Source organism: Camelus dromedarius, unplaced genomic scaffold (assembly GCF_036321535.1).
Source record: "Camelus dromedarius isolate mCamDro1 unplaced genomic scaffold, mCamDro1.pat HAP1_SCAFFOLD_117, whole genome shotgun sequence".
Taxonomy (NCBI): Eukaryota; Metazoa; Chordata; class Mammalia; order Artiodactyla; family Camelidae; genus Camelus; species Camelus dromedarius.
The window spans coordinates 995380-1007377 of record NW_026989731.1 but is presented as its reverse complement, the minus strand read 5'-3'; the positions used below and the strand labels follow the sequence as shown (position 1 = coordinate 1007377).

The following is an 11998-nucleotide window of genomic DNA, read 5'->3' as shown; positions in this document are numbered from 1 at the left end:
TTCACAGGGGTCCTTAAAATGGAGGACATTTCCCAGCTGAGTTTAAATTCAGAGGGAGGTGTAGCCATAGAGCAATGTTCAGAAAGGCTGCTGACCATGAAAATGGAGGAAGTCGTGGGGCACAAGCTAAGGAAGGTGGGTTACCTCTGGAAACTGGAAAAAAAAAAACAACAACAAGGAAACATTCTCTTCTAGACCCTCTAGAAGGAAGGAAACCTGCTGCTACCTTGAATTTAGCACAGTGAGGACTGTGTTGGATCTCTGACCTCCACAGCCATAAGCTGATAAATCTGTGCTGGTTTAAGCTCTTAAGCTTATGGAAATTTCTTACATTGGTAAGAGGAAAATAACATAGTGAGCCGTATTGTAACAGATTAAAGGTATAGGATGGGGTGTGGAGAGGATTCTGACATTTACACCTAAAAAACAACCAGGTGAAATGGGAAGGTGTTTTAAGGAAGACTTACCTGGCAGGGCTGTTAAGCAGACTGGAGCGAGGGGAGCATTGGAGTTAGAGGAATCAATTAAATCTCTACAAGAAAAATAAGGAATAAAATGTAACAGGGCTTCAGTGATAGTGGATGTAGGAATGGAAATGGGCAGAGAGATATAAATATTACTTTGATATTAGCTACAGGTTTGATGACTGCATGTTGGGGAGACTTAGCCGATGTGTGTACTGAATGTTTGCATCCCCTCAAAATCCGTATGTCGAAACCCCATCTCCCAGGGTGATGGTATTGCGAGGTGGGGCCTTTGGGAGGTGATTTGTAGGATAAAATGAGGTCATGAGAGTAGAGCCCTCATGAATGGGATTAGTGTTCTTATACAAGCCCCCAGAGTGCTTGCTTCTCTCTGCTCTCTGGGATATGAAGATATTGGGAAGACAGCCATCTTCGAGCTGGCAATCCTCTCAAGGATACATTGACCTTGAAAGTCTCAGCCTCCAAACCATAAGGAATATGCTGGTTGTTTAAGCCACCCGACCCACGGTAATTTGTTACAGCATCCCAGACTGACGAAGACAGTGGAGAATGCCTCTGAGTTTGGCACTGATTGCCTGGAGAATGCTGAAACCCAGGGAAGTGGGCAGCACAGACGTTTACTCATTTAATCCTGCCAACACAGTAGGAGATAGAGTCCACATATTCCTCGCTACTTAAAAGGTAAGGAAAAAGAGGCACAAATAATAACAACGACAACAAAAACAACAATAATTTGTCCAAGATTCACACAGAACCCCCTGGAGGCAGAGTGAGAATTTATACTCAGGCAGGCTGGCCCAAGAGCCCCTGCTCATAACTAATAAGTCAGATCATCTTGCTTATGTGGATCAGTTTTTTCAACTGTGATATGAGGATACTGTGTCTAGTAACTTATAATTTCAAAATACTTCACTGTAACGGAATCATTAGTCACCGGCCTTACAAACCACAGAAACCTACACATACAAAAATAACTCGTTAGGTCAAGATAACCAATAACGTTTTTAAATATTATACCTGCTGGGCCTTTGCAATAAAATGTCTTTTTATAATTCTGTCTGGCTACAGAATAACTTCATACTACTGCATGCTGCTGGTGGCTCCCATGTTGGACAGCATGGGCCTAGAGATTTTAAATTACTTGCCCAGACTCGCCCAGGAAGCTCGTGGTGGGATCCTAGCTATAGTCTGGGACTTTCCCTTCCTATCCAACAAGTCCCTCATGGAAGTTTAGAAGCTTCTCCTTTGGTGCCCAGCTGTCTCTCTGTACTTATAACATCTTGTCAGGTGTTCCAGCCTGCTCCTGAACATCAGCCAGAACCCACTTCTGCTCTATTTTGTCCAGGTAATACCTTCTAGCAACTTCCATTGCCTTCTTGGCATCAGTTCTTACCTGGAAGGGTAGTGGCTAGAGGTGGAAATGTGTCCACATGACAGGTTTTTCATAAACATAGCAGGAGTGGTCAAGAGAATAAAACGTCAGGAAGGTGAGAAGAAACAGGTCATTTAATATACCAAATGGGTACTTTCAATGTCTGTGTTTCCGAGTCCAGGCTTGTTCTGCTCGTGCATTACAGGCCAATAAATCAGGAGACCAGGTTTTGGGGCAAGAAATAGCGACTTTAATTTGGAAAGCCAGCTGAGAAATGGTAGAATAATGTCCTGGGGAACCATCACCCCAAGTCAGATTTCAGGCTCTTCTTATATTAAAAATGGGAAGTGGGAATGCTTGGTTGTTGCAAACTTGGTGTATGAATTCTTTGTTGTTAGAATCCTTTGTTCTTGCAGCTCTTCACCTGGGTCACATCCGTGTAAACCTCCAACAAACAAATGTTGTTTTCTATTCTGTAACTTGTTATCTTTATGTGAATAGAAAGTGTTAATATCCTTCAAAGTCAGAGCCTTGAGAATAGGTTCTCCTGTATATTTCAGGCTCTAGGCAACATTGTTTTACAAAAGGTGCAGAACCAACAAGACTAAGCCTAGGAAACAGGGCACAGGGTTAAAGTCAAAGGAACAGATCTAATATGGAGTCAGATTTTTTCTTTCCTATTTCAGTAGTGCCATGGAGAAGGCAGTTTGGGCAGCTTTTCGTAGGGTCCTGGAGGCTTTCTCTCTCAGCCTCTGTGTGCCTCTGTTGAAAAACCTTCAAAGCTATCTGGCCTGCTGGTAAACCACTCCGCCTTTTTTGCCCTGAAGATGTGTTCTGTTTATAACTGATCTCTACTTCTTGGAAAACAACTCAATAAAAACTCAGTTGGTTTTCCACCAGCCATGGGCAGGGGTGAGGAATAGCACTTTATTATTTTATAAAAAAAAAGTAAAAGAAGTCTTAAAACAGCACTGGGCACATAGGAGAGAGTCAATAATTGCTTCCTGGCTTAAATCAAAATTGATAACTCAGTGATTCCATGGCTGCTGTATTTGCTGAGCTTGCTAATCCTTTGCTCCATTACACATTTTTTAACTGAAAAAGAAATACATGCATGTGGTTAAATAAATTCAAACAGAGCACAAAATTACACAAGTGAAAGAAGTTTTCCCTCATCCTCTCTTCTTTCAGCCCTCCCTGGAGATGACACTGTTTACAATCCTTTGTGTGTTTTCCAGATATGCTATGCACATTCCGACCTATGTATGTAAATTCCTTTAAAGTATTACTTATTTTTAACTTAAAGGGATTTAAATCCTCAAGTGTCTTCTGCCCTGGTAATAGAAAAGAACAAATCTGACTCCATAATAGATCTGTTCCTTTGACTTTAACACTGTGCTCTGTCTCCTAGGCTTCATCTTGCTTGTAAAACAATGTTGCCTAGAGCCTAAAATATACAGAAGAGCCTATTTTGAAGGCTCTGACCTTTAAGGATATTTAACACTTTTCCATTCATATAAAGATAAGAATTTACATAATAGAAAATAACGTTTGTTTTGTTGGTGGTTTACAGGGATCTGACCCAGGCAGATAGCTGCAAGAACAAAGGATTCTAACAACAAAGAATTCCTATATCAAGAAGATTGCAAAAACCAAGCTCGTAGGAAAGGAGCCTGAATTCTGACTTGGGGAGATGATTTTCCAGGACATTAGTTTGCCATCTAGGTCTACAGAAAGTTGCTATTCCATGCCCCAACACCTGGTCTCCCAACTTACTGGCCTGTCCTGCACTAAGGAGAATGAATTTAGACTCAGTAACACTCCTATCTTCCTAGCAAGCTGGGCACTGGAATTGAGGGCAGCTATCCCACACCCAGGGACATACTGTGTGCCCTTGATGGTTCCCCGAGGGTGGGGTGTGGTTTACTCAGGAAGGATGGGGACTATGCACCAAAACTCAGGCAGTATGCTCCTTTTGGGATCTGATCTTGTACCTCCCGCTCCCCGCCAGTACAACACCTGGGACAGTGGAGGTAAAGCAGAGATCTTGCCTGCCTGTGTCCCAGCGTGTAAAAGGGGAATAGGTACACTTTTCAAGGTAGTTCTGAGCAACAACACCTGCGGGTGCTTGGTTCCCAGAGCAAAAGGAAACCCAGCTCCACTTTGGGGCAACGGGTGTGATCCCCGTAGGGGTCCTGCAGAGGCCTTGGGTGGAGGGCTGGACCAGGGAGGTAAAATATGAGCTGCGGGCCTTGAAGGGTTAGAGAAGTGTGCAGAGGCAGAACTGCTGCCTCCTTCAGGATGCCCCCATCGTTAAAACTATTTCTCTCCATCTCTGCTACTCTCCTCCAACCTCCAGATCCCTGCCTTCTCTCTGCTCCTCCTGTCCATGTCTCTCCCCCCACTTTTCCCCTTCTCCCCTCCTCCTCCCATCTTCTCCGTCCCTCGCTTCCCCACCTTCTCTCGCAGAACCCAGAGAGGATCGCTGGCCCTCCTGCGCATGCGCAGTTGGTGCCAGCTGGAACGAGGGTTGGAAGCTCCAGCTCAGAGCATGGGATCGGCCCCAAATTCTGCTCAGCTCTTTCGCCTGGTAGGACTTTTTCTCCTGCCCCGGCGACACGGCCACAGCTGTCCAGGGCCAGGTGTGCACCTGCCGCCTCTCGCCCCAGCCGGGCTCCCCTGAGTCCGCGGCTGTAATCCCTTTCCCCTCTCCCGCCCGCGAGTCCTCTCCTCCCGGGCTGCCTCTCCTCGGCCGCCGGCCCGTCCCCGCCCCTGGGCGGGCTGTGTCCCGGGCGGGCGGGGTCTGCGGACACGGATGGGGGCGGGCGGCTGGGGCTGTGGCTGGCCTCCGAGCGGGGCTACTGCCCGCGTTCCCCCCGGCTTTCCCTGCCCCGCGACCCCGGGGCTGCCCTCGTCTCCCTTCCCCTCTCCCTGGGGGCCAGCTCAGTGTTGTGGGCGCTACTCCCCGGGCTGAGAGCCTCCGGCTGTGAACCCCAGCTTCTGCTGGTGGAGTCGGGAAAAGGGAGCGTCAGTCCTGAGGGAGTTTCCGTCTCCTCCCTCAGTGTTTCTGCCCCAGGTAAGTACCTTGAACACTTTCACGTGTTATGATGGCGGTGCTTGATGATGTCACTGTTTTTATAGTGATAGGGATTACAGTGTTGAAAGCAAGGCTTGGTTCAATTAAAAATGAGCTGAAGGCATGAGGCTGCGACATCCTCCATCTTTCCCTCTCCCAGGGTGAAACGTGTGACCGTCGATCTTAAAAAGATAGTTACAGTCCCTAACTAGCCCAGCCCAGCTAGGGTGTGTTAACAGGAACAGCACCACCAGAGGCGTTGGAGACTCAGGGACATTGCAGTCCTAAAGAGCTCCTGGCAAAATTTGGTTTGTTTTGGTTTTTTGGTTCTTCTTAAATTGTGGGGCAGACTAGTTGTATAGAGGGAATAATAATTGTCAAGAAATATTTATTCATTTAACGTCTTTATTGTGATATTGTTCACACACCATGAAGTCCACCCACTTAAATGCTACAATTCAGCAGCTTTAGCATATTCACTGTGGTGCAACCATTAATATTCCAGAACGTTTTCATCACTTCAGAAAGACCAGTGGAAATGATTGACCTATCCACCCCTTCCCAGTGCTGGTTCTAAAGAAGATTCTTGGTTGTTCCTGACCATAAATTATCTTGTTACCCATAAAAACTCTGGTAGGAAATCTAAACAGTATTGTATTGAATCAGTCTATCAAAGCAAGAAGAATTAATGTCTTTATGGCATAAATTTCTTCTACCCATGAATATATCTCGGACCCTATATTTTCATATTTCCAGAGCCTGGCCCATGGGAAGTCCTCATTAATTGTTGGGTTTGTGAATGATGAGATTCTATACATCGTTAGTTGCAAACTGAAGCCTTTCACAGAAGAGAAAATAAACTCAATGAAGCCAAGTGACTCTCTGATGGTCAGAAAGAGTGACAGCCAGTGCTGGAGTGATCCAGTGGACTTGGTGTTTGTAACCAGAATTCTCCAGCACCTACAGCTAAGGGGATCAGAGTATTCTTTTATTTTTTCTAAATGGCGTTGCTTTTATTTTTACTTATTTTTTAAAATTATTTTTTATTGAAGTGTAGTCAATTTAGAATGTTAGTTTCAGATGTACAGCAGAGATTCAGTTATAAACATATGCATATGTATCTATATATCTTTTAGTTTGTTTTTAGTACAACTCATTACAAGAAATTGAATATAGTTCCCTGTGCTATATAGTAGGTCCTTGTCATTTATTTTATATTTATTAACGTGTATCTGTTAATCCCCCTTTTCCTGCCTGCTAACCACAGTTTGCTTTCTATGTCCATGAGTCTATTTCTAGCAGCACCGTTTTTGCTAGTAATATATGCTGGTTGGCTGCTTTCAGTTTCAGTAATTCCACCTTATCTGTGGGCATTTTCCTTCTGGTGGGCCTGTGTGTGGTTTGCTCACGTGATATAAGAGTTGTGTATTTGGGAGAACCCCAGGCCTCGTGTAGTGCTTGGTACAGAGTGCCCACTGAGCTGATGCTTGAACTGGGAAAAAAAACAAAGTAAATGTTGGAATTTCCACTATGGTTGAGACTTCCAGGTTTCTATAACCTGTTTATCCCACGTTAATGTTGGCTGCACACATACTGGGTAATTTGGTGGAACTTCATGGTATGATGGTGTAGAGACGGGGCCTTGTATGCTTCTTCTCTTTCCGTTTTCTAAGACTCATTCTCCTGGGCCTTCCAGATCCTCCCCCAGAAGTGCCCAAGGCTGGCTTGGTGCTGCGCTGAGGCAATATTTGTTAATAAGGCCTTTTCCTCATCTCTTCTGGGCCTCCGTTTCCTTCTCTGCACAATGAAGACTTAGACTAGAAAAGTGCTTTTCAGTTTCTTTTAAGCCATGTTTCCTTTGAGAAACAGAAAATACAAATCTCTCCTCCCATTCAACATATAGATTTTGACACATCCAAAATGTGACATAGCTCTTTGTGGAAAATTGAAGTGATTGTGATTCCAGGTGGCACACAAAAGAGTCTTCAGAGATTTATTGCAGGGAGAGGGCAGGAAAGGGGCAGTATATCCCACTTTCTAGTGTGAGCACTGGAACAGGGGCTTGGGTTTAAATACGGTGTCCGACGTGGCCTCTCTCTCATCTTTTTTTTTTTTTTTTGCCTCTCTCTAATCTTGCACAATGTGATAAACCTCTCTCCCTCAGTTTCTTAATGCGTCAAGTTGGGGTGATAATAATTTAAGTGTTTTGTGAAACATTATACACATAAGAAATTTGTTTCTCAGTAGAAACAAATTCTGCGAGGTAATAAGGGATTTCTTTAAAAAAAAAAAAAATCTTGTCCACAGCACTCTGTCTTGTGTCTATTCTGAAGTTCCTTGAGGGTGAGTGTTGGGTCTAAACTCCATCTTGGGACAGGTGGCCCATGGGTCTGTGTGCCGCATATTGCCCCCTCCTCCTCAGTCCTCTTCCTTTCAGTCCAGGATGAAGTTCCCTAGTAGATTTACACAGAGATCTTGTGGAAATGGCTTTTCATTTTATTGTTTCACGAAGAAGGGCTGCCATCATGATCTCTGTAGTCAGGTTTTGGTGGCCTGAAGGCTATGCAATTACGTTTTTCTATTTAATATAAAGAAAAAAATTACAAGTACAAAATTAGTCCTACGGTGGTGGCAGGGGTTCTTGAAAGTGGGGACCATTAGCTTTGTTAGTTTCAGGTGCAGGGGCCTCTGGCCATGAGGACACATCATCGTGCTCTGAAGTTGGAGGGACCAGTGGGCTCAGTGGGAATGTTTACTGAGTGTATCTCATGGGCTGGGCATTGACCTATTTGTACTGTGTGTTCCTTATTTGAGACAGTGAGCACGTTTAACCTCAATAGCCTCTTTAATAAATTAGACTTTTTAATTTTGAGATAATGTAGATTCCCATGTAGTTGTAAGAGATAATATGGAGAGGGCCTACGGACTTTTTGCCCAAATTTCTTTAAAGGTTCCATCTTGCAAAGATGGGATACAATTCAGTAATGACTCTCTAACCCTTTGAGGTTTGTGTTATTGCCCTCATTTCTATTCATGATTAAACTGGGGTTAAGAGGAGAACACAGGCCTGCCCAGGTCACCCATGGTTAGTGTAGTGTCGGGTGAAACGTGGGCTTGGAATTTCCAGGCAGTACCAACATGATGCTCTGTGGCAGGGAGCAGCATTCACTTTGCTTGTTTATTCATTCATTCAACAAGCATATATTGAGTAAACTCTGTGGGTCAGATGTTATCATAGGTTTATCTGATTCTTCAGCACTATGGAGAATCCGGTAATGTTTCCTTCTTTTTTTAATCTGAGAAAATTAGCTCTGAGAGGTTATAAACCCCCCAAAGGAAATATAGCTGATAAATGAGGGATAGTAAATTTGTACATTTCCTTCTTTTTATGCAGGTGGTAACCTAGGCATTTTACATTTGTAAAGTACCATAATCCAGATATATTCTTGTAAGGCAAGGATTTTTTTTTAATTGAAGTATACTCATGTTTACAACGTTGTGTCAATTGCAAGGTGTTTATTTTTTCTTGAATTTGGAATTCAAAAAATATTTTTTGATGGGGGTAAATAGGTTAATTTATTTGTTTCATTTTTTTTAAAATGAGGTACTGAGGATTCAACCCAGGACCTCATACATGCTAAGCATGTGTTCTACCACTGAACTGTACTCTCCTCCCCAAAGCAAGTTTTCTTATCAAGTATTCTGCAGCTTAGGAGTTCAAATAAATTGGAGTTGAAATCCAGGTCTTTTGATCCTACTGTGTTTCTTTGCATTATATCCTGCTGAGGGGTGTGGAAGCAGTTCCTTTATTCATTCCTTTATTCAGCAGTTTTGAGCATTGACTTTGCATCAGGGCCTGGCTAGGTGCTTGGAAACAGAAAACAAGAAATGACCCTTTTCTGCAGAGGGCGGAAGCCTAGACCAAAGCTGCGTAATGTGATCCGAGCTGCGGTAGCCATGTGCAGACGCTGAGGACAAACTGTACCCACGGCTTTGCTTGGGCTTCCCCTGCCTTCTGACTGGTACACACCAGGTCACCGCAACCCAGTGAGGCCCGCAGCCCGCAGCACAGTATGTACCTCGGTCTCCTCTTCCCTCTCGTCAGGGCCTGCAACATGAACATCCCTGACTACGTGCAGTGTGCTTAGGACCACCAGACTCTCCCCGTGGTGGTCCAACCCGTGGGGATCATCTCAGAGGAGAATTTCTTTTGCATCTATAAGCGAATCTCCTTGGTGAGGCAGATCATCCCTTGCGGCTCGCAGTGGGCACTCTGTATCCACTAGAGTCACCACTATGCGCCCGAGAATGGGTGGAGCGACTTCCAGACCCACCGCAAGGTCGTGGGCCTTGTCATCATTACCGACTGCCTCTTGGCCAAGACCTTAGAGAAGCTCCACGTGCAGAGGAGCTGTATGGCACCACGCTCTATGACTCTCGGCTCTTTGTCTTTGTGCTGCATGGGGAGGTGGCCGAGCAGCCGCGCACCGACGTGGCCTTCAATTTACGAGGACTGCAGGGTGGTGGAGAAGAGGATCGAGGACTTCACTGAGTCTCTCTTCATCATGCTCAAGTCCAAGTGGCTGGACTGTGCATCCGACAAGACTGGGGATAAGATCCTACTTCTCTACATCCTGTTTGAGAAGGAGGACTTTGTGGGATTGGACACAGAGAGCAGGAAATTCTACCTGGATGCCCGGACACCCTGGCTGTGTGAAGGGTTGCTTCCCTACATCCAGAAAGGGATCAGCAAGGAGGAGGGCTGTCTTGTAGCCAAGGCGTGAGGGAGGTGAAACCCGCCGGTTTTCAGACGTTTAAAAGTGAATCCGCATTTGTTTCAGAGAGATTCTTTTAGGGTTATTATGGACACTTACTCCCGCTTTTCAGCCAATTCCCCTGGTGTGACCCCTGCAGTTGCTGTCCAATAGAGTAGCCAAAGCCACTGATGCTAGGAGAGCTGGGGAGGAGGCTGCTCTGAGCTGAGATGTGCTGTAGGTCAAATGCACATCAGACGCTGAGACTTGTCTAGTAAAAAGAATGTAAACTATGTTGTTTCTTTCTTTATTGATTACATGTCAAAATGATAGTATTTTACATACTGTAGAATAAGTAAGATATGTTCTTAAAATCAGTTTCTAGGGTTTTTTTTGGGGGGGTTACATTTTTAAATGTGGCAACTGGGAAACTTTCTTTACATGGCTGTCATTTCATTCCTGTTGGACAGCATGTCCTGGGACAGTCTCATTCCTTTGCTTATAGATGTCATGCTGAATCCTGACCCGCAGAATGAGGTGCTGGTTGAGCTGGGAGTGGAGCCAGTATCTCCTGCCTCCCAGGTCCAGCACCTGCACGGCTCAGGCCCTCTCTCTCTGCCTGACAACCACCATGCCAATTTAGGACAACAGAAACACTGCCAGGGGCTTCCAAATGAGCTCCTTACGCAGGGAAAGGCATGTCACGGAGCATGGGGCTCAGCAGGGAAAGATTCGTCCTCACTTTGTCCCTGTGATTAGGTCAACGGACCCACTTTGCCTTGGAAGTGCAGACGAGCTCTTCTGGGCTGCCTACCCCCCCACATTCTGCTCTGTTTCCCTGTGTATCTATCGAGATGTCCCTTGGGCAGAAGAAGGTGAGATGCCTTTGCCGAGAGGTGGTCCCCCTTTGCTGGGGAGAGTGTGGGAATCTGTGCCCCCCCGACCTACGGCCTCGGGCCTTGAGTCTGGAGAGGGCTCATGGCGGTCCCACAGGTGACGGTCGGAGGGCCTGGCACGTGCTGCCGGGCCTGAAGTGGAGGAGGTTTTCTGCGATTCTCTGTGAGTCTAAAATCAGATTCTACTTTCTGGTTGTTGGTAAGTTAGAGGAGAAGATGCCAGAGAATTGATAAAAAGAAAGTCCAGACCAGTCCTGTGAGTGATAGGCACAGGGGACCCGAGTCCCACCTGCTTGTGGTGCCTGGCGGGCTCTGGATGAATTTTCACTTCCTCCCCGGACATACCTCTATATCTTAAGGAAGGGGCGAGGCATGTCGTGGCCATGACCAGGACTTGTTCTCACAGGGCCCCGTGATCTACACTGCTTTCTCCCCTTCTGCTTCTTGTAGATGAGCTGGCAGATGTATTGGCCTGGGCAAAGCTGAGGACACAGATGCCAGCACCGTGCCACTCCCAGGCTGGCTCCATTCCCGTCACCTGTCACCTCCTGCTGAGTCCCCAGGAGTCAGTCAATGTCGGTACATCGGTGCAACGTAAGCAGGGACCAACATCTCCCCCTGGACAAAATGGTGAGTGAGCAGTGGAAGCCTGGAGCCCTGCCCCAGCCCCCGGACCAGTGCCTCTTCTTTTGTCACAGGAGGCACTGGTGACATGTTTGCTCAGCAACTGCTTGGCTCTGAGTCTGCAGACCCACCAGAGAATGCCAGCTTGTTTTTGCCTTTTGAAGTCTGTCCTTGGTATTTGGCAGAGTAGCTGGTTGTGTGCTTAGCCCATAGTGGTTGACACTGTCACCATTGTTTACCCAGAACCTTGTGTAAAAGGCATGGCTCCCGGCATCAAAATACAGCAGCGCATTAATCCTCCCTCCTGGTGGGTCTGTCTGTTTTGGTACCGTAAGGGCTCAGCCAGCATCTGAACGTCAGTGAGATAACGCGGCCTGTGAGCTCGGGTCAAGTAAGTTCTCCTCCAGTCACTTTTACTCCATTGTTGCTTTTACTATTACACAGTCATTACTTTTTTAAACAATGCTTTGGTGCAGGAACAGAGCTTAATTCTCTCCTGTTACTCTTGGTGGGAGTGAGTAAAATTGTCCAGCTTGAAATGCGACCACATTTTGTAGCTCAAAAGTTGTTTACACGCATCTAGGTGAAGTTTAGGTTTGGGGCGCTGACCACGTTGGGGTCCCCCGGCAGCGCCGCTCGCTTCAGGCCCCTGCCTTCCCTGGAACAATAGGTGAGGGTGGGTCTCACCGTCCCCTCGTCCCTGTCCTCACCAAACTCACGTAAATTCTTGTAATTGCTCTCAGTTATTTTTGTTCTCATGTGTTTCTAATTTTCGCTGTTCCTCTTTTCCT

At 46.0% G+C, this 11998-nt stretch overlaps 1 long non-coding RNA gene across 1 annotated transcript; it reads left to right on the top strand.

The window, feature by feature from the left end:
• The first annotated feature begins 357 nt into the window (after positions 1-357).
• On the top strand, positions 358-11346 carry LOC135320483 (uncharacterized). The gene is made up of 4 exons (XR_010379624.1): positions 358-1166; positions 4217-4447; positions 11034-11177; positions 11282-11346. It is a non-coding gene; the product is annotated as an uncharacterized LOC135320483 (long non-coding RNA).
• Positions 11347-11998: the final 652 nt, after the last annotated feature.